This window comes from Eurosta solidaginis, chromosome 1 (genome assembly GCF_040869045.1).
Source record: "Eurosta solidaginis isolate ZX-2024a chromosome 1, ASM4086904v1, whole genome shotgun sequence".
NCBI classification, from domain to species: Eukaryota; Metazoa; Arthropoda; class Insecta; order Diptera; family Tephritidae; genus Eurosta; species Eurosta solidaginis.
Window position 1 is genome coordinate 257,776,791 of NC_090319.1, and position 23,676 is coordinate 257,800,466.

At 35.8% G+C, this 23,676-nt stretch overlaps 1 protein-coding gene across 7 annotated transcripts in view; it reads left to right on the top strand.

The window, feature by feature from the left end:
- Window positions 1–528: 528 nt before the first annotated feature.
- Window positions 529–23,676, top strand: part of LOC137237161 (very long chain fatty acid elongase AAEL008004) — a 127,522-nt gene continuing 104,374 nt past the window's right edge. The window contains exons 1-3 of one of the 7 annotated variants that reach the window (XM_067760480.1): window positions 537–650; window positions 971–1,031; window positions 1,211–1,431. The gene's annotated coding sequence lies outside the window, so the exon portion shown is untranslated. Of the gene's footprint in view, window positions 1,032–1,210; window positions 1,432–23,676 lie in introns of all 7 variants that reach the window. The other 6 variants (XM_067760482.1, XM_067760479.1, XM_067760481.1 and 3 more) reach the window with 6 other exon arrangements.

The following is a 23,676-nucleotide window of genomic DNA, read 5'->3' on the forward strand; positions in this document are numbered from 1 at the left end:
CAAAAAGAACTGATGTATGAAAATATAATTGTTTGCTTATATCTGCTTTTTACTTATTTATTTGAGCGCGGAGTTCTTCTTTTTCACTATTGTATCCAAAAGCAACCTTAAATTAGAGCCCTTCATTTGTTTAGTTCAATATTTCTATTGCAGAGCCGGAGCTGAGGCCGAGAATCGTAACCGAAACCAGAACATTATTTTGAATCAGTCTAGTTTCTTGATTTAAACAAAAGGTACACTTGTACTAACTCTGGAAGGTTTTCTTAGCCTTAGTAGCTAGTAGCTTCCTAGAAACCGCATACGCACGCACACAGCCACAAACTAATAAATTAATTCGTAAGGTACTAAATCGCATAAACTTTTGCCCGTTGAAAGCAAATCACTAATACAATTAACAAAAATTAACTGATAGCAAGTGCGCCGACGTCGACAGCTACAAACACACACAACTGCGGTGACATGAGCGAAACGAATTGAATAGAAGACGTTGGGTTGCGTTGGTATAGCAGTTAGTCTGTGGAAGTTATTCGAACCGTTAAGTGCTTAACTCGGCCCAATACCTAAAAACCATTAATAAACAGGCAAAAATGCAACTTCATTTTATGTGAAAAGTGCTGAGCAGTGTTGTTAGCAATATTATTTTTGTTTATGTATGTATATGTAGGCATATATTTTTTTTTTTTTTTAATACGAAAATATTATTGGGGAAAAAAATTACAAACGTTATAGCGGCAAAAAATTTAACGGCTTAGTGCGGTGATATGCTGTGTGTGCGATTTTAGTCGAAAATGGCATAGCAAATTCGTTGTAAATTGTAAAAAGTTAAAAAGAAACTAAAAGTGATTTAGCAAAATTTAGTAGCAAAAAAAAAGGAAAAAATAACAGAACAATAATTTGTATTTTATGTTTTTGACAAAAAAAAAAAAAATTAAATGGAATAATTGTTGTTTTATGCTGATTTGCTGTATAGGAGAAGTGCTGCAATATGCGAATGCAGCTGAAATTCAACTAAAATAAGAATAAACTAAAAGGCAAGTAAATTCTGAAAAACTAAGACTGAAACAGTTGAAAAATTTTGACATGTTAAAAATTATTGAAATTTCAAGCCTCAAAACTATGAGGAAAAATATGATACAATCACTTTTTTAGTATTGGGCCAAACAAATTTTTTCGATAAGCAAAAAGTTAATGCCATTATTTTCAAATTTAGCTTGCAAAATATTTCGAAGTTCGAAGTGGAGCTCTTTCTAATATATTTGACTTATTTATTTATTTGATTTATGTATGTATTGCTCGGTTTCGTGTTTGTCGGAAAATTTAAGTACAAAATTGCAATCAATTTTTGAGTAACTTCCTGTTGACCTAGAGTATCGAAACTTGGAAAATACTTCAGAAACCGACGACAAGGCATTATAAGGGAAAAACCTTTCGGTAAGTGGCGCATGGATCGTGATATTTAAAAAGTTCGGCAGAATTTTGAAAATTTGCATTCGAGTTTTAAGTAACTTCCCGGTTATCGAGAGAGACTAAAAACTTTGAACATAAAAATACCCAGAAGGCTTAGGCAGATCTTCCAATCGGCGGAACGCTACTTTTTAATTTTTCCCTAAAAATTAGCGGGGCGCCGATTATGCCGATTCACTGAGAAGCTTTTTTGGCAGAAATACACTGGGACCACTGCCGAGGGCCGATCCAGCATAAAAATGTTTTTTTTTCTAATTGAGAAAATTTTTCCAAATATTTTGATTTTGCTTTTCCCGAGCCTTGGACCCAGGAGCTTTGATGTGGTAGACGCGCACCCTACCTTCACACCACGGCGACCGCCAACTCTGAAATAATAGAAATCGATATATTTAGAGACCTTTATCAAATCCATATAGGATATGTGGAGTCTTGAATTTTGAGTTTCATTGAGTTAGAAACTTGAAACCTACCACTTAGTTGAAGTCACCGAACCATAACAACAAAACGAAAAAACTCCGTTAGGTGGCGCACGGATCTAGATAATTAGAAAATTTGATATTTGGAATCTTGGGTTCGTTATTAAGTAACTTGATACTTGAAATTTTAAATATCAGAAGTCAATGACAATTTAACACGTATACCAAAAAAATATTAAGGAAAATCGAAAGACTTTTCATTGACCCACAATCTCATACGCAGCGGAAAGACCGATGACAATGTATTTAATAAAGCGAACAATTCCGACAGGCGACGTCTCGGGCGAGATATTTATAAGTTTCATAGCAAACGGAAGGATCTTGCGATCAAGTTTTAAAAATTCATCAACATTATGTTTGTGTTTAAAGACCAACTATATACTGCGTTTTGATCAATTTATGCAAAGGAATTGGTTAAAATTTGTGTTTCTCTTTTTTTCTTTATTTAATTGAATAAATTAGTCTATTTTCATAATTATATAAAAGGTATTATAAGGGAACAATAGGCAGATCTTCGCTAAAATAAATAATGCACATTTTAATGCGCTAAGTCCCTTTCACGCATGAACTTAAAAAACGTTCAGAAGCATCTGGTTTTTTTCCGTTTTTTGGAGTTAGGTATAAATCAGGACCCGTTAGCTCAATTTAGATGACATATTCCGATGCACGTCATTAAAATACGTCGCAATTACCAGATGTGCGAACATTTTTTTATTATAGATATATATAGCTAGCTGTATAATTAACCGCTTTTGATATTTTCGAAGATCTACTTTTGGCCCCTTTTATAAAAGCTTGAAAAGAAATAAATCCAAAAAAATTCAATTACTTAAGAAAAAGGGGAGAAAACGTCTTTATTTTTACTTTTTTAATTCTTTAAACATATAATATAAAAAATTGATTAGGATAAATCCAATTTCGGCTTGAAGCCGGAGATGAGTTTTAGTCGCAATTGCTTTTTACGCGTTAACGTCCTACAGAGCCACGATGGTCGCTTTTCAAAACAGCTTTTATAACAGTGAGAAGCAGTTGCCTCTGCGCTGCTCTGTCTGAATTTTTTTATGTGTAATTCGCTTGCGAGGAAATTCATCAGACCTTGAAAATGTCATCGGGGTTTGAAAATAAAGAGACATTTTTATTTGTAAATTTTCAGCAGCTAGTTTAGCGTCTTGAGATTTGTTTTAAACCCAGACGTGTATACAAGTTTCTATTTTAATATTTTTGAAACTTAGTTGGTAACATGGTTATAAATTGAGAGGTTTCTAAAAAATGTTTAAATTAATGGTCTAAATTTTAAGCTCAAATTTCTAACCGTGCAACAAAAGCAATCAAATAAATTAAAATGTAAACAAATATATACAATGTCAACACCGAACGAAGATTCCTAGATAGATGAGCTAGAGTTGGAGTAAAGTTGTGAAGTCGCACTTAAGTAGTGAAAGGCATCAATGAGACAGGTGATTTGGTCATTGACGCTACGTGAACACTCGTAAGGTAGAAAAAAAACGAAAACACAAATTATCCGGTATGAACAATTCACTTTTATGTTGTTTACTTTCTTATTTCAAAATCTATCTCACACTATATTTGCATTCTTTTTGAGGAGGTAAGAAATTGGAAGTAGATAATACATACATATACATTCAACATATCTTAGCATACGCTATATACATATGTACTTACTTCAATCCATACTTATACATAGCAAATTACGTGTATTTTTAGTACAATCTCCATTTCATCGCCTACTTTCAATTTTGTTTTCACTACCATCTTCAACCATCCAACAAAAGAAAATAAAGTAACGAACTAAAAAAGGCAGCAAATTGGGTCAGCGGTGCGCATGCGCTCATCTGATTTTAAAGGAGCACCTTTTATACCGGTTGCTGCTAATTGTGAGACATTGACACCAGCGGTAGCCCTTCTTACCCCCTTTGAACCGTCTTTTCGTGAATGAATTTTTAGTATCCCACTTTTGTAATTTATTATCATTACCTTTGTTTTATTGATGTATGCTTACATATAGTGGTATTTTTTAAACATTCGAACTTTACCTAAAAATAAGAATGGCATATGTTTCAAAATGTCTACTCTGTTTTGTAAGGTAGAGGACTGAGCATATGGACTTTGTTGTTGCCCATGATTCAATCACTAGGAGTTTTCTCAGCAATGACAGTTTTTTTATAAATGAAGTAATCTTTCTCCCTGGTTTATATGACATCCACAGACTACATTGCTTTTTTGCAAAATGTATGGAAAGATTACATAACTTCTTAACATAGAAGTAATAGTAATAGTTGAACTTAGAAAGGAAATAAAAGTAAAGTTTTATATTATCATAATTTCTTAATTAGGTGCTTTCTTGTACCAGCCGATAGAGTATTGAAAAATGTGCTAGACTTTTCTTTTGTTCAGATGTTTGCAAATAAACACACGCCTAATGACAAACTTAAAAAAAAACATCAAATCCATAATTTTACAGAAACTGGGGCTCAGTGGCCAGTTTTAGAGAAAGTTCTCAGGAAATATTTTATCTACATGTATCCTACATATCCAATCATCGTTCCTTGAAATGGATCCATGCTAAAGGGAGGAGAAATCAGCGTTGAGCTTAGGGGAACAGCTATGTCAATGTCGCAACTAGGATATGCCCTCGAGGTGTACTCTCTCCTTTCTTGTGGACCTTAGTCGTAGATGATATGCTTCAGTTACTGAAATCCAGGGATTTGACACACAAAATTATGTGTCCCACAGAGACGCACGAGGTAATAATATCCAATCGCATGCAACAAGTCATGCGCATCATAGAAAGGTGGTGTGATACCAAAAGAAAGAAGAGCTTTCTTTTTACACACTTCACTCTATGGCGAAACACAGGGGCTATCTCCCAAATTGGTATACTTCCTTAATTTGGTGGCCGAAGACTACGCAGAGAACAGCAATAACAAAACTAAGCAAACTGTATCGACCAGTTTGTATTGGCATAACGAGTGCGATGAGGCCGGCCCCTGGTGAAGTGCCTTAGTGGAAATACCTCCCTTTCCTATTCTTATAGAGAAAGAGGGAAAATTCGATGCATTTGGGCTTCAAAACATCTCTCAGCTAAAGAGCAGAAGCACGACGGAGTATAAGAAAATAATAGAAAAAATTCATAGAAAATCCTATAGTAATACGTGATGTAGGCTCCTACACTCTGAATCTCACGGAATTTTTTAGGTGTCCATTGTACACAACTCTTTGGGAAACCGGGAATCCATATACTGACCCTGACTGAGGGGACTGATTCACCGGTGGATTCAAATTTGATGACGGAAAAACGGAAGCTGACATCTATGGGCCGAACTTCAAGAAATCTATACCAATGGGTATACCGCACCATTTTTCATGCAGAAATCCATTCAATAGACGTTTGCAGATGAGGATGTCTACGAAGAGACTTATTCTCGAGGAACATCCTCATTATGTCAGGCAGCCAGGAAGCCTTACGTATCTCGCAGTCTTACACAATTCCTTCCAAGCTAGTGTATGAATTTATTAGAGTCCTAAAGGGTTTGGGAGTCAAAAACAAGGTTTCCTGGGATGGGTTCCCGGGAATCTGCGAAATAAAGGTAATGAACAACTGTAGCAACATTCTGTGATCCAGAGCCTCTTTCGGACTCACAAAAGCACACACAAGGAAAACCAAAATAACTGGGAAACAAAGCAGTTCAGACAACCCCGGATTGAATGCCCAGAGCAAAGACAGGCCAAATTATTTTTACTCCCAGCAACGAAAGTATCAGCCAAACTTATCAATCTGAGCAGAGAGGACTTACGAACTCTCACTGGGTACTATACGAGGCACTATAGTCACCGATACATTTACCTGAACTGGAGAATGAAACTCTGGTTTACATTCCCCATGAATATGTGCTCTGCCAGGGAAGAAAGTCTACATATAGGTGGCGTGACGTGGCAATTAAGGTGGTTCTGGGACAGTTTCTGCTTTTGATTAATTTATTTAAATACATATACATAGCTCAGATTTAAGCCTGTTGATACAAGTGCGGCAGCAAACCATTTCGCTTTGCATTCGATTAGCAAGAATGAATATTCAAGTGCCTTTAAATTAGACTTGGTCAATGCCAGCAGATTTAGGAAGTGCAAGTTGGAGCACGTTTTGTGCTCGTGCCTGCGCTTGCCAGGCTTATACTTCAGTTATAGTGATACAGCTGTCAAATCTAAAAGCTACATGTGGCATAGGTCCTAGAAAGCTTATATTATTTGCCAAGAGGACGGAGTTATTTTCACAAAGGACTAATTCAGTTTATGTGAGGTCCTCATGGACCTAACCTAACCTATCGTAGAGTAATGATTGCGGGCAATGCCCATTTTCAAAAAAAAATTTTTTTTGTATGAATTTTTAAGCGGGTGTTACCCTTATTGCTTTAAATGTATGAAAACCTTTATTTGAAGCAATTTTAAATTATTAATTTGTAGCACTTCAACCATCGTAGGAGTGCGGGTTCTAATCCCACTCACGGGAGAAAAGGCTTTGAAGAAATTTACAAGGTATAATCGAAAAAGCTGTCGCCTTGTCCGTCCTGATGTCACGTTGTTTAAATTTTTCCCAAATTAGTAAATACATTTTTTTTTATTTTCTTGTTATAAATACGCCTTAAAAGCAAACTAGCAATGCCATTAAGTTATTTTCCACAAAGATAAACCCTTTTATATTCGTCTACGGTCCTTTTAAACAAAATAAGGAGTTTGGACCACAATCACAATCTCCTTTCAATATCCACATGATAGTTTGTGAAAGATATAAGTATAATCATCATTAATTGGCTCTTAACTGCCTAATCAATTTTTGCCGTTTCTTAACAAGTCACGCCAGCTATTCCACCTAGGGAAGTCAAGTCTCCCTCCAACTGCTTCTCCCAACGCAGTGGTGGTCTTCCTCTGCTTTCAAACTGCGGTGTCGACTGATATACCTTTGTGGCCGTAGCGTCTTGGTCCTTTGGGTATTTATTCGCTACACTATCGTCATATCTGCGTAAAGCTCATACAGCTCATCATTATACCTCCTTCGGTACTCACCGTTGGCATCACGTACAGGACCATATGTCTTCCGGAGAACTTTTCTCGCGAACACACCAAGAACCATCTCATCTTCTGTCGACATCGTCCATGATTCCGAGCCATACATCAGGACAGGTGAATTTTGATCGAAGAGAGAGGACTTTACCTTTTACATGCCTACTCAGTCAAAAGTAGCGCTTGTTGGCAAGATTTATTCTTAGTATGTTTTTTAAGCTGAAATTCTTTTTGCTGTTAATGTTGGTTCCCAAAGAAAGGATATCCTTCCAATTATATCCCTCAACAGGAAGTTCTTTCTCTTGTCCTCATTTACCGCAGGACCCACTTTTTGCTTCTTTATCTAATCCGGAGAAAGCAGAACTCACAGCGCGTTTGTTCAGGCCAATAATATCAATATCATTTGCATACGATAGTAATTCTACGGTCTTATAATAGATTGTACCATCACGGGTAAGTTTTGCGCTAGAATTATCTTCTTCAGCATTATGTTAGAGAAATCGCGCAAAATTGAGTCGACTTATCTAAAGCCTCGTTTGGTTTCTAATGGCTCAGAGAGTTCCCTCCTCACGGAGCTAATGGTTGCTCAACATAATTTGGCAGGTTAGGTTTGCAGGGAACCTAAATTGAAACATTTCAGCATACACGCAGCTTCTTTTCGCGTTGTCAAATGCTGCTTTGAAGTCGACGAAAATATGGCGAGTTCTGTTGTTGTTGTATTAACGATAAAGACACTCCCTTAAGGTTTTGGGGAGTGTGTTGTCGATGTTGATGGTTCTTTGCTGGATACAGATCCGATACGTTCCGGTTAAAAGTACCATTGACTTACTAGTCCGATCATCTCGGGAACGACTAATACCACATTAAACGTCTTTGTTATACACGTGTATGATACATTCATATTTGAGGTTGACAATTGTGTTGCGGAAGCGCTGAAGCTATAAAGCTTTGTATTGCGCTTATTATTTATTATTATTTATTTATTATTACGGCGTTTTAAGCCTTAAACTTAGATTATTACAAATTATAAATATATTTTAATAATAATAGGATTTCTAGCGTTTGGGGTATCGAAATGCATGAGATTCCGATCAGCACGGGAACTGGCGGTCGCAACGGGCGAGTCTTGGAGTCATCTCATTGGGAGGTTGGAAGGACGTGTACTCAATTCTGCCCTACTCCAAGACGTATGATTACACAGTTTTATTATTTATGCTGTCGGAATGCATTTGATTCCGGTCAACCCAAAAGCTAGCAACACAGCAGAATGAGCCACTCTTATCGGACGGTTGGAAAGGACGTGTTTCCAATCCTCCCTGTACCAGCTTTTATGTAAACATAATTAATTATAATATATCATTATTGTAGGAATATACGTAATTCACATGAACACTCCATCTGTTTGGCTAGGACGATATTTTCAGGAATTCTTTCCCAATTTGATTGCGAGCAATATATGTATTTGACCTGATGCATAAGGTTCCTCTGTGTCTATTTGGATTGCCATGTACGCTCAAACATCAATAACATGAAATACAGATACAAAATATTTTATCTTATTGGAAGGGTTTTGCAATATTCTAATAAACTTTTTTTGAAGGTGTTTAAGTTTTCACAATTTTTAACATGATTAGGTAGTTCATTAAAACATTTCAGGCCTTTGTAAAATATTTTTGCTTGTCCATTTCTGTTTTGAGAAGAGGTAATCTAAAATTATTATTTTCCCTGATAATGCAAGAATGGGTTTGATTCACATAAACAAGTTTTTCACTTAGGTAGGCTCGTAATTTACCATGCTTGATATAAAATACAAATTTCATACTATGGTAAAATATCAAATGTTTACACTCAACCAGTGCATTAAGCATACTCTTTATGGAAGTGTCGTACCTCACTTTCAATATAAATCTCATAGCTTTGTTTTGCATAATTTGTAACCTGTCTACTTGTGTTTCATTGGCAATAAAGCATATTGTAGGGTAATATAAGAAGTGCGGTTCTATGATGGATCTATAAACTTTCAACTTATATTTCTTACTAATAAGTTTACACGATCTCTTCCAAAATCCATTTTTTTGCCCATTTTGGCAACAATATAATCAATATGATCCGTAAACCTCAGTTTATTGTCAATCAGGATCCCTAAGTACTTAAATATTTTGACATCCTCAATGCTCGTATTCATTATTTTTAGATCTAAATTAATTGATTCTTTATTGGTCGTCCTAGATAAAACCATGAACTTAGTTTTGTTAACGTTAAGCTTGAGTTGAGTCCAAATCTTCTTGCATTTTGCTCCTTGCTATTGAAATGTCCGTTTCATTTACTTCAAGTAGCGCATCATCTGCAAACAACCTGATTATACTATATTTCGGTGCTGGTGATATATCTTTTATGTAAATGTTGAACAGGATTGGTGCTAATACCGACCCTTGTGGTAAACCTATGTCCACTTGTGCCTCGGATGAGACTACTGACTCGATGGTTGTTCTTTGTTTCCGGTCTGATAAGAAGCTTCTAAACCACTGCAATTCATTTTCCCTAATACCAATTTTTTGTAGTTTATCGAGCATTATATTCATATCAATTGTTTCGAACGCTCTTTTCAGGTCAATGAAAACTGCTATTATATGTTTTTTTAGGCTAAGCTCTTCCTTCCAGCTAGATATGACGTAATTTAACGCCGTCTCGCAAGAGTGCCTTTCTCGGAAACCGGATTGTTCCTTTATAAGAATTTTATTACTTTCTAAGTAATTAAGCAGTTGGTTTTTTATTACAATTTCCAGCATTTTTTCTATGTTCGGCAATGTATTTATCGGTCTTAGTTCTTCTGCCATTATTGAATCTTTTACTTTCCTAATTGGTACTATTGTCGAAATTTTCCACATATCTGGCAATATTCCAGTAGTCATGGATTTGTTTATAGTGGTTGCATAGAAGAAACCCATATACGATACCGAATCTTTAATTACGCCTTCTGAAAGTAAATTTTTCCCCCCCCCAGTTTTATTTTTGAACCTTTTTGCTATATGTATAACATCCTCAACCGTAATTTCTTCGAATTTTAAACATGACCTAGCTGTAAATTGGAAGTCGTTCTGACTCTGAACAACTTCAATTTCCCTGTTTATATCAACAATGCTATCTAAAAAGAAGGAGTTCAATGCTTCAGCAATATCGCGAGGTGTATCATATGTCACACCTTTTACGATAACCGTCAAAATCTTTCTTGTGGTCCCGTTAAGTTTACAGCATGCTTAAGATGCTTCTGCATTAGCTTGCTATCTGAACTATTGATATCAATATTATTCTCAATGTATTTAATCTTTTTAAATTTGATTAGTTTTTTGTAGTACCTCGCGACCATGTTATATTCGGTATAGTCACCCGTTGCTCTAGCTTGTGCGTGCAACCGGTATTTTAGTTTATTCAATTCTGTCAATTCTTGGTCATACCATTTATTTCTTAATTTTACCGTACTGTTTTTTTAGACCGTTAGTGCTCCCATACAATCTAGACCATGTCGTTGACATTCATGCTTCTTATTAAACTGAGATCGCAATTCCTTAGTAGAGTCGGCAAGTTATCGGCAGAATAATTCTCCCAGGATAGTGATGAAACGACTCTTCGTAACGGGTTTGAATTACTTACTTTTATAGCAAATGAAATAGTTTCGTGATCGGATATTCTGTGGTCTTCAAGATTTACACAAGACAGTATCTTATCAACCCCTTGAATCCCATATGGTGAGTGCTGATTCTCTTAACGTGAGTCTTCTCCAGGATCTGGCGCATCGTGAAAATCTAGTCGACAGTAGATTTACCAGGTCTGAAGGCGCATTGATAAGATCTTATCAGTTTGTTGGACTATGCTATGCGCTATAATAAGCAGGCTGATTCCGCGGTATTTGACGCGACTTGCGGGATATAAATATGGTCATCCTATTTTCTTTAAATAATCATTAAAAATTTGAATCTTTATGAGCAAAAAAAAAAACCTTCGAACTCCAGCAAAATTATAAAAAGCTGCTCACATCCTATCTTTTCAATACATTGTGATGTTTCAACGTTTTCATTCAATTGATTTTTCCGGATGAAGTTAGCAGCTTTTATCCTTGCGTCGACGATATCTTAAAAACTCAAATATAACAACAAAAATGCATGCACTAAATTATCGTATAAGCAAGACTAAAGGCCGCTTTTGAAATTTAGAATAGCCAAAGGTATTTTAATGGCCAAATCTTCTGTATTAATAGCTAAGTAAATAAATACGCAGATATGTCGATTGTCGCTGTCATATCATCTAAATATATTTCCAATGTTCGTATGTACCGTAAGTTTGCCTATTCTCTAGAAAAATGTCATAACTACCCTTGACCAGAACCCGGCAGTTTAAGGGAATTAAGGGCCAAATACATTCTACAATTTGTCAAATTCTGAAAAGGCTTTGCTACCTCAACAAAATTGTGTTTTGGAAATTAAAAATTTTTTTTTTGGGTATTTTTATTCAACTACCAATATTCAAAGGATAAATAACTACAGAGCTCTGTTAAAAGGTGAATTGATTTAAATTAAACTGAAATGTCGAATCCAAATAGTAAAGTAAATCTGTATACTCCTTAAAGGAAAGTATTGCTTCTTAACCCCTGACTGCTTTGGTGGGAAAACTATTCTGCAAACCATTGCTAAGCAATTTCTTTGTCCCCCTACAAGGTTGTGTGCATTGTGACTACGTCTTCTTTTTGTCCTGGGTACAACATATATCCCGCCTCTTTTCTTATAAGGAGAAACGATATATGCGGAGTACTTTTCAGTCCCGTGTCGGTATATTACGGTTTTAATTCCGGTCCGACACGTCATGAGACTTTACCTCAAATGGAAATCTTGCTCTGCCTTTGAAAGTGTGGAAAAAGTTCTTTAAATATTTAAACCTAACTCCATTGGAATTCCAGCTTCTATCAGCGTCACAGCCAGGAACTGCTTCGTCGCTCCGTTAACCTTCTTATAAAGAAGGAGTCACAGCATTTTTCTTCGTTATCAAAGTAAAACCGGAGTACCTGTCTTAACACACGTTCATATATCAATAAAAGTGAGAGAAAGGCTGTGTTCAAATACAGCACAACTTCCGCGCGCAAGTGTCTAACCCACTCAAACTTAATAGTAGGACTTAGCCCTAACATTAGTGACAAGCTGCCTGTGCTATCAATGGCTTAAGATCCAAAAATGGAAAAGAGATTGATATATGTTTGCTATGGGTCAAGCTCGGAGCAATAGTTAAATTTAACTGGATACGAAGGAGCAAGATCTCTATTTTCCTGCAAATACAGTTCTTTTTTGCTCTTGTCTTCAATACCTGCCTTGAAAAGCTTTTAGAACATCAAAAAATAGACCAAAATATTTAAAGAAAGAGACAAGTAGAATTGCAAACAAAAACCTCGTTTTGGGACGGTCAAGAGAATGTCAAAACACAGTTTTTGTTAAATGTTGGCAATGGCGGAAAAGAACAAGTGGAACTACGCTTCTATATTTTTATCATGCCGTTAGCGCTAACTAGCAATTTATAGCCACAAATTGTTCGATGATCTGTGAGATTAGTGTCAGTTAACGAAAAGTGGAGATGGTGAAAACCGCTCTCAATATTTTCAACTTTCAGTGAAAGTTTCTCCTTATTATAGTTGAAGGTAAAAAGTTGGATTAACAATGATTATCAAAAAATCAAACGAAATGCCATATGACCTCTATGTAGAGGACTTTATGGATTATAAGCTGCACAACTAACCAACTGCGATAATATTAAAGCCTTTTTTACTTTTAATTTTTAAATCTGCATAGATTTCGTCTTATATGCAAATGGATTAGCATACGTTTTTGTTTGCAAATATTATTCCATGTATTGTATTAAGTGACTTGATAAAGTGCTATCGGATGCGATGAAAGCCGCGAGCACTTTCTGCCGGCAATACGTAATGCATTCGGCCGTCGACATTCAGACAGCCAGCAAATAGATGCACACATAAGCATAAATACAGCTCGTCTCCTATTACCATCACCACCACACAGGTTAAAGAAGCCATCGAACATACTAAATTATCTAACGCAGTAGTCCCGTATCCGAGATTACCATGCCGATGCTTAACAACCTTGGCTATGAGGGATTGAAATACCTGGCGCTCGTCTTCAATCTGTCTCTGCCTAGTTTCATCATCGCTGAAAAGCCTAAGAAACCAACTAACGTAACAAGCAGTTTCTGTTAAATACTTAGAAACCTGGGCATCTCAATATCTGGTTGAGGAAGGCGTGCATCCCAGGAACTGAAGCAGTCATCTTCGTAAGCACTATGCAAAAATGCGACACTCAAAAATTTAGCCGTATGAAGAAAAGAAGCAAAAAAAAATGGGCTCTCAGAGACATCCACAGCAAGTCGTCAAATTCCTATGCTAACAAATGCCCAGCGAACCCCGCTCTAAAAGACAAATACGCTAAGCTCACAGTTGACTGGGGTAGGTTAAACTCTAACCTATCCATAAGCAACCCTAACATACCCGATGTATGAAGGGGGCAAAGCGCTGCTACAGCAATAAAAACAACAACAAGATGAATTTATCTATTCAAACCTCGTGAAACTACTAATTTACAAAAAGTTCTTCTCGTTTGAACTTAAAAATATGTTGTATATATATTTCGAATGAAAAATTAAAACTTCAGCTTTCTTACTGTATTCATTGTGGCAGGAAAACTTTCAAAGTAAATTTTTTCAAAGTGACGCCATCGCCAAAACGATGTTAAAGTTGAATGAGTTCAGGCCTTTGGTATATTCCCACGATGGACATACCTGTCATAATAAGCGACTTAAATCCACTTTCATGAAAATTGGAGGGGTCGAAAAGTCGTTGTCTTCTCATGATAACGACAAACCAAAGCAAAACGCCAAAAGAAACGCATCTTCCACCATGTTTACATTCGTAACAAATATCTTCAATTTGCTCTACTACAGTGGTCGGCACGCCGTAGCTCAATTGAGCCAGACTTGCTTCACACATATTCTTATACGCCAATTACACGGCTCAAGTATCCTTGTGCCAATTACGAATTTGCACAAGGATTTGCCCGGTGTGTGTACTGGTTGCGCTATTTGCGCAGAGAGCTGCGCTAAAATCAAAACGATTTTGATATTTACGCATGTCTGCAAATATTGCACATGCTCGTGTGTGGTGAATGTTACACAGTTTACCTTTGGTTTCTGATAATATAATATCAGTAATTGGTGCTTAAAAATGTTAATATCGAAGGCTTAAGGACCATCTCTAGTTTGTAACAGGAATTCACACAAATTCAATAATACATAATAATTTTTTATACAATTAGAACACATGTTTCATTTGTTGTGTTAGTTGAAAAATGAATATTGCGCAGTGCTGCAATGAGTTGAGATGGTCTTGCAACTAAAATATATATATTATAAATAAAATGGAAAATAAACACTTCTGGTGCGGGTTTTTCGACTTATACTGTGAATTACCAGCACTGTGGAAAATAAATAGTGCTTTTTTATAAAATTAGTGCCTTCTTTATACAATTAAAACACATGTTTCATTTGTTGCGCTACATTAAAAATGAATATTGCGCAGTGTTTTTGAGCCGTGTATGTCAAAATTTTCATTTGCACAAATTCCGTCGTTTTATATTTGCGCATGGCTTTTGTTTAATGTATGGGCCGTCTTACTCTCCATCGTCAGTCGTTAGCAAAATAGCGACGAATAAACACTGCGCACGGCTGTCGCACAAATGTTAAAATTCCCTATGAGAAATTTTAGTACGAGGAAACGCAACGGCAAGACGGCCTTTTCATATGTAGCTCAACTTCCAAACATGTTTTGGTTTGGGGTTTTTCCTTTTCAGATATGTTATATTTAATAACTTTCCCATGTGTTGCATGTTTAATTATTTTTATTTAATTATTTTAACAAAGGTGTAAGCATCTTACTCCTTTATTTTCTGAGCCAAGAAATTGAACTTCTTCATTGGAAAAAATTATTTTATAATGTTTAAAGTAACTTAGCGAAGTAGTAAAAAAATTGGCATTAATGTGTCTTTATGTATTTTTTTTAAGTCAGCCACATATTTCTTAAACATTTTGTATTTCCATGGTTGCAAAAATGTATTTGCATTCTTTTTGGATATTCGCATGTAAAAATATCGGGTACCCTTTAAAGCGTGTAAAACTTTATGAATTGGCTTGGGAATATTTTCAAATATTTCTGAATCAAAAATTTAATTTTTAAAAAATTTTGGTATAACTCTTTTTAATAAACGCACGTTGCATTTTAATTGTAATTTCCTACTGGGTGCTGTGCTCTAGTTCTCACTAATACACTTACATTTAAATTTTTGCCGACCACTGCTCTACTATCAGTAGAACGTATCAATAGCAATACATCCCGAACGGGATCATCTTCACCTATTCAAAAACAATGAACTGGTCAAGTAACTGCGGTGTGTGATGTTTTTAAGTATTCCATATTTTCTCTTTCCGATTAATCTCATTAGTGGGCGCTCTTAGTATGTTATGAAAATTTATTTATTTTTGTTTAAACTGAAATAACTAAAAATTAGTAAATATGTTAAATACTCTCTCTCTCATTCTTTCATATGCACAACGCTGAACAATAATTTTTAAAAGTTGTCATCTCTAACACATTTTTGCATAACTTACTCATGCTAAAAGTAAAGCTAACTTGTCTTGTTAAAACGACAATAACACCCAAAATTAAACCCTGAGTTGAATTGTTATGAATTAAGAAAATTCACACATGCGTGCAGAGAAATAAATAAAACAACAAGAAAACACTAAAAAATTCGAGAAAAAAATGTAAGTGCCTTTTTGGCAAAGTCGCTCAAACAGAACAAACAAATACCAAGTAAAATGATGACAACATCACGCTAATCACACAAATACATACACACCTTCAATGTCAGTGCAGCGAACCAGCATAGCCAAATATGTTGGGAAGTACTCGTAGAGCAAAGTTGATGTATGTATGTAGGGACAGCTATGAAATATCATTATCAAATTATTTATCGCATGTATAATACACAATGAGTAGAGCACACCCCAACCGTACATTCACATGTATTCTACGCTAATAGCTAGGCAAATATCGGTGGTGAAGTTTTCAAATTAGGGAGTTGTTTTTAGCAGAAAATGCTTCAAGCTCTGGCAACTCTGGATTGGGCTTGCTAAAGCTGACTATGTGTGTTTTTTTTTGCAGAAAATGCTTCAAGCTCTGGCAACTCTGGATTGTGCTTGCTAAGGCTGACTTTGTGTGTTTTTATTTACGTTAATATCTTACGATATTCAGCCCTATTCTGCATTTCGACTTGGATTGGAATTTTTTCGATTTGACAATTTTGGTATTCTGTGTTCCAATCTCTTTCGATCCAACTTCGAATCGTTCGATTTTTTGTATTCTGCATTTCGATCGTAGTTCCGTTTTTCTACGTTGCAAATTAGTTGGCGGAAAAATATTTTCTTGTTAATTTTTTATTAATTTATAACAAAATTTTAACAAAAATATAAGTAAAATTTGTTAAGAAACGTAGAATGCTTGATGATGATTGTTTTTTATATGTTTCCAGGTCAAAAACAACATGTCGATGTCCTTGGACGTATTTGCCCCGCAAAAGTATCTAACACATACTTGAAAGCATCCTTGTTAAGTCGATAGTTTTTTTTTTGAACCTAAATAAGAAAATAAGTCATTAAACTTTACCACTTTTAAGTTCAATTTCTTACAATTCGTCACTCGTCTCGCAATATTTGCCTTTCCATTCTCGCCTGGCAATTTTCGTATGCGTTGCTTTCCAACTCCATAAATAATGCCGCGGCTATTGATTCCATTATAATAGACAGCTATAATTTGTGTCTGTTCGTTGGGTCCAGTTATATGCCAAAGCAAGCTGCCGGCATAGAGGAAGGTGCAGCGAAAACGTAAACAATCCTTGCGGAAAGAATAAATAAACCTTTATAAAGTATTTTAAGTCAGTGCAATGAAATTAGCATCCTTAAAATTTAGAAAATATCAACTATATTCGTGCAGAAATCCGTTTTAACAAAACTTGGTGGCCACGGCAGGGAATTGACCAAAAGAACGACAAAAACAAACTTACAATTATGAAAGCACTTCACTCAAAAAAATATAACACTGCGACAATATATTCTATTGCTTTTTTAAGTACAAACTGGCGTGGATAATAAAATTTAAACGTTTTTCAGTGGGGGGACTCATGATAGCATATAAACTTATAAGGTGTAAAATTATATCCATTTACACACGCGGTTATATGAACGCACCTGGCAATACTCTTGATAAACTTGATTATTTATCAGCTGTATTATTGCCAAACAAAATTTTTTTGATTGTTATACAAATTAAAAAATACCAAGATTAAGTGAAAAATCAAAACTAAAACGCCTTTACTTGCTGATGTTGGAGATTTCTGATGAAAATGCCTGCTGTAATGTCTGCAAGGTTGCATTCCTTCGAGTTTATCGCGTTTACACAATGAAATGTGCGCGTAAATTTATACAAATTGTGTAAATGATTTTTCATACAAAATTTGACAGCTCGTTTACGCACTAGATAAATTTATACGTTTACACACTTTATAAGGCATTTATACGGTTACATGAGTCCCCCCTAGTGTTTTTTACAAATTTTCTTAAATTTATTTTGTTCCAATGTTCACACATTCCGTACCAACAGCTGATTTCGAAAAATCATTTGGTCTTCCTCTTCTCTTTACGATTCCGTCGTAATGCAGAATAGCAAACTTCGATTAAAGCGGAGCGTAGAACGGGAACGTAATCGAAATGCAGAATAGGGCTGATTATTTGCTCACGGTGTGGGAATCCTGAATGTAAGCGTAAGGTCTAAGGTGTAAGCGTAAGTGTAGATTTGGAATGGGCATGCTATATGGGAAATACATGTATAATGTAAATGCAGGAGTAGTGTGTAATATTGGTATATGTAGTGTATAGAGTAATAGAAAGTGCGGTATAGGTATGCTGTATGGAGCAGGTTTTATGTCGACAAAAATCCTGACCAAGTGCTGTCATTTCAGTGTAACCCCATTTAATTTGTTGTGTCTCTCCCACAAATTTTCCTCCTCCTAGAAAATCCTTGCAGAGGGACTGCTCCATATTCTCCCACTTCTGGGAAGGTATTGAACCCAATACGGGGCCAGTTCCAGACCCCGGTCCATAGAAATATTTTTTCTGCGTGTGCCGAAAACGAATCTTTTTAGGACGGTCACACTCTTGAGACATATTAAATTATTATGCATTCAAGTTTATGTATGAATATTTCTACATTCCAATAATCGTTTAGCATCGATTGTTCTACTAATCGACAATGTACGATTATTCGATTTCAGCTAATCGAATTGTGAAAATCAAATATTAAAGCATTCCAATCATTCGAATAATCGAACATTCCCAGCTCTACCATTCATATATCTTAATATCATTTGTCTGATTCAAATAGAGTAGATTAACGTCTGGACAGTCAAAAGGGGCCTTAAAGTAAACCTTAACAAAAGGAAGCTGATACTGTTTAGTAACAAGAACAAAATACCACGAATCGAATATCGAACATACGGTCCAAAAGGCTTACAAAGGCTTACAAAGGCAGAAACTGGGGAATTAAGCGCAAATTCGAGATGTGGCTATATAAGGCTGTGGTCAGATCTATACTAACTATAGCATTGTCGCGGGTTATTGACAAACAATATAAATTAAAAAGATGAACATAATGCCTGCTGTTCGGCATTCCACGGAGGGGTAACAAGTGCACGGAGGTCGTATCCAACTGGCACACTAAATATGCTCCTATATCAACTGCCTCTGAACCTTCACATACGTGAAAATGCAACTTATTTGGCAGTAAGACTGCATGAGTCTAACTGTCCAAACTTGAGGCAGTATGACCACACGCAGTATTCTCCTAAGCCTTTCCGGTGTTGCTATGTAATAAGATTATTGACAGATGTCATAAGGCGTGTAGTGTGCATTTATCCCCATCGCTTCAAGGCACAGCTTACTTCGCAAACATAGATTTTATCTTGGTACCTGGCCACAGGAACATCGAGAAGGCAGACAAACTTGCAAAGACAGTCGCATTGCTGAAGGCTGTCAAGATGCATCATCCACTTACATCAATCAAAAGAAACATACATAACAGATTTAAGGTGTTAGCAAGCTCCCAACTGGTACTCCTCGGATACCTGCAAGATAACCAATCAAACCTGGCTGAATTACGTTAGTAGGAGAACAGAGGACCTACTACATAATGGTGAAATGCTGAAGTAATGGTGATTCTTTTAACAGCATTTGCAGGAGCTGCGTTGAGGAAGGCAGCAAAGAAACAGTCGCGCACTCTCTGCGTGAATGCCCAGCTTTAGCACATACTAGGCTTCCAAGAATGGGCAGTTATATACTGCCGAAACTTAAGGAAGTAACTAAATATTCTGCACAAATATATTAGCAGACTCATCGCCCACACCAAATGGTTCGAACGGACTACCGACTAGCCATACTAAAACATCAGCAATTGGTTCCAGAAGAAATGGCGCCCCTTGCGGCACAGAAGCCAACCAACAAAAAATAATAGAAGTCATGGCCTTTAGCAAATTTGCAAGGCTGCAATAGCTTTTATTGACTTGTCTGCGATACAATTGAACATCTTCTCCATCCTATTCTTGGTGCTTTTTACCGTTTTCACATGAAATATATAATTATTTCTAACAAATATATGACAGTGCTATTTAAAATGAACCTCATAATAGATTCCCGTTCTTAATTTTAGTTTTTTTTCGTTATTTAATTTATACAAACGAGTTAAGTAACTTTAATATTTATATGTATGGAATTAATGGCGTAAATTCATGGCGCTATCCAATTATCACTAACTAATATAATTTTTATGTAATCGTAATAAAAATCACTTGCTTTCAAAAGAAAAGCCCTGATTTGTGATTGTTTACATGCGTTTGCCTTTTTACTGCTGATCATGGATTTGTGGTATTTAAATTGAGCTACCAAAGTACTAAACAATATTACATACGATAAATGGAATGAAGTTCGTGTCTTAAGTCTCTCGTTAGATCTGCAATATTTTACAATCAGCATTTAAATACTAAACTTATATTTATAGAGCTCGGCAGTAAATGTGTTAGAGGGCGTTGTTCATTTACAATTTTCTACACTTGAATTGATTAAAGCTCTTACTATAAATAATAAATATTTCAAGTGATTAATTCATATAAGGCAACTGGCGACTTATCACTGCTGCTTAAACTGGTGACATTTGCAATTTAATTTAAATAAGAAAGTAATAAATTAAAAAAAATATATAAAGTTGCAACTTTAAACAAAAGCTGTGTATGTATGTAGATACATTTATATTTTGCAAATATTTTAAATTATCTATAATCTCACAGTTTGTGGGAGAGATTTTAGTGATTTTCAGTGAATAAAACATATCGTATAAACCTTGTTTGATATAATATTTTTATCACAAGTAGATTCTAAAGGCTTCCATATCACTGCGGTGTTTTTAGGTGGAAAATGTGGCCGTGAAGAATGTAGAAGAAGTTTTGGAGGAAGGTTGCTTAAGCTGCAATCGCGAGGCGGTGATTATGGCAATAAATTCACACAGTAATTACTTCATCAAGAAGTGTCCTGGAATGCAAAGAGGCAGTGTTTACTCTGACCCCGGCCACAAAGCAATAGATGTTAACGAAAAGTGCAATGAGTATGCAAGTTTCAAATTGGCTTCAGAAATATATATTGTTGCCGCCTGTCATTGCAGAACTTTTGATAGGAAAGTCATACGATTTGTAAATTACCCTGGCAGAAATATTTTAGTGCCTGCGACACCGTCAGCGGTTCATGTTATCTGGGATACTTCTCTGAGCTTTTTTTGCTTGCGGTAGTGCTCAAATATCACCCACTTTAGCTAGAATGTGCACTCAGAAATAAAAAAACAACTAAATGCGAAAAAAATTTCCTAAAAATTTCGGTTTTTGGTAATAATTGCGCGTGTTTCCCAAACAAACATAGGGAAGATTGTAGGGAGCTCCTTGAAAACCTTTGAAAAGAGTAATGTGGCATCTTTTATTAATAGCCTCACTTTCCTCTTAAGTGTAAAATTAAGGCATTTTGTAAAATTAAACTGCCAACCTACAGTCACCCAGCATATTCCATCGCAGTCAGCATAATAACTTAAGTGATACAGTTTTTAAACTATGCTACTCGCAAATTGGATGAAATCTCTTCGGATAGATACTGCGCAGTATTATTTACTTTTACGCGCAATTGATAGATAAAGCACAGCGATAGATACATGCATGTTTTTGTGGTTTAATTGAGTACCATTTTTATATATAAGTTGTATGCATGTTTTTCAAATCATGATAAGACTGTGCGCTCCACATAAACCTGAAGTAAAAATTTCATGTTTGTTCTCAGTAAGACATTCGCAATTGAACGCGTCCGATGTATCAGATAATTTCTTTTAAGGTTATTGTTTTCTAGAAAATATGTAAAGCAAAATTGCATTAAACTTGATTTAAAAAATAATAAATCAACATGATGATCTTACGATTGTATTTAAATTTCGCAAGCTGTACAACTATTTGAAAAGTTGTTCAAAATTATCCTATTGGATGGGGTAAAAAAGCAATGTACATATAACCTACAATGAGGATATACTTCATAATGTTCATATTTTAACATAATTTAAACGTAAAAAAAAACACAATTGACTTTGATTGCATATTTCTCAGCCACATGCATAGAAGGCAACAGTGAGAGCTCACCCGTTATTAAACATACATATTTACATGTAAACAGCAGTTAATAACGCAAAAGTTATTACGGACACTTATACTTGCATAGTGCCTGCTGTGAAGCATTGATTTTGCACTTTCAACTATGGTTCTGTTTTGCCTTTCAATAAAACCATTTTGTTCGGGCGCTCTTGGCGTAGTAACTTCGTGTTTTATGCTGTTTTTCAGGAGCAATTGATAAATGTGTTCATTACAAAACTCTAAACCAGCATCTGAACGTATGCGCTGTACAGAATGTCCGTCTGCTCGAACGTCTACCAAGAACTGCGAAAGTGTTTTATAAACATCTGTTTTATTTTTCAAAAAATAAACAAAACAATAACGCGAGTAGTCATCTTTCAAAAGAAGAAAATAATTGGACCCACCAGCCGATGGAATACTCATCTTTCCACATAGGTCCATGTGAAAAACTTCTCCGGGTACTTGGGCACGTTTCGCCCTGCTTTTTGGGAAAGATTGTCTGTGCTGTTTTCCGTATGCGCAGCCTTCACAAAATACATTGGTTGTTTGTATATCGGTTAGATTCAGCCCATCTACCACACTCCTCTCACACATTTTTTGAAGTGTATTAAAGTTCACGTGACCCAATCTCTCATGCCATAACATTGCAGTCTCAGATGTTAGAACATTTGCAGCTGATGCCACCTCTGGTTTCAAGTCCATACGATACAAGCCGCTCTCAATTTGACCTTTGCTAATTACATTATTTTCATTCATAAAGTAAACGTGTTTACCACCAGATTCGAATACTACACTTGCACCACCTCTGGTTGCTTTAGATATTGAAATGAAATTTTTGTCTAAATCTGGAACTAGTAAAACGTCCTTGATTATGTGCAAGCAGTTCATGTAGCCACGTACCTCGATATCGCCTTTACCTTCAACTTTGAGACGCCTGCCGTCGCCAACTTTTACATATACGTTGCTCACTTTGTTATTAAAATTCGTTAAGAGTTCTTTCTGAAATGACATGTGATCTGTTGCACCAGAATCTGCATAGAAAACATTCTCAACTTTATTTGCATTTTTTGATGCGTTCAAAATAAATAAATATGAGCTTTGACGATCAGCTGTTTCTTTTGTTTGCCCTTTCTTGTCATTTGTTTTACTTTCAAGTAATAGATTTTGAGACTCATTTTTCTTCTCTATTACGTTTTGTTGATGTTTTTGACGTTTTCGACATTCGCGAGCCCAATGGCCAGGCTTATGACAATAGTTGCAATTGCCTTTTCGTTTTGCATTATTGTTGTTCTTACCTTTGTTTGCTGAATAGTTGTTGTTGCCTCTAAATTTACTTGCTGAGTAGACCGAATTGCTCACATTGTTGGTGTCTACATTTGATCGGGAATTCATGAAACTTTCTTCGTTTACTAGATGCTCTGTTAACCGCTCAATATTTTGGCTTTCACGTGGAACTGCATACCAGGCTGTACGTACATGATCAAATCTAGCTGGCAAACTGCTTAAGATTTTTGCAATTACCATAGGCTCCTTCTGCTCTAACTCCATATCTTTAAGTCGTTGTGCTACGGATGTAATATCTGCGACGTAATCGACAATTGGCTGCTCATCGCTCATTTTAGCACTCATAAATTTTTCTAAGAGAACCTGCGCTGATTGCTCGCTTTTTTCGCCATGGACAGCTTTTAATTTAGACCACATCTCGGCTGCTGTAGAGCATTCTGTAAGATACTTTAATTGTTCAAGCTCGATACCTCTCATGATGAAGGCTTGCGCTTCTGCATCCTTTTCGT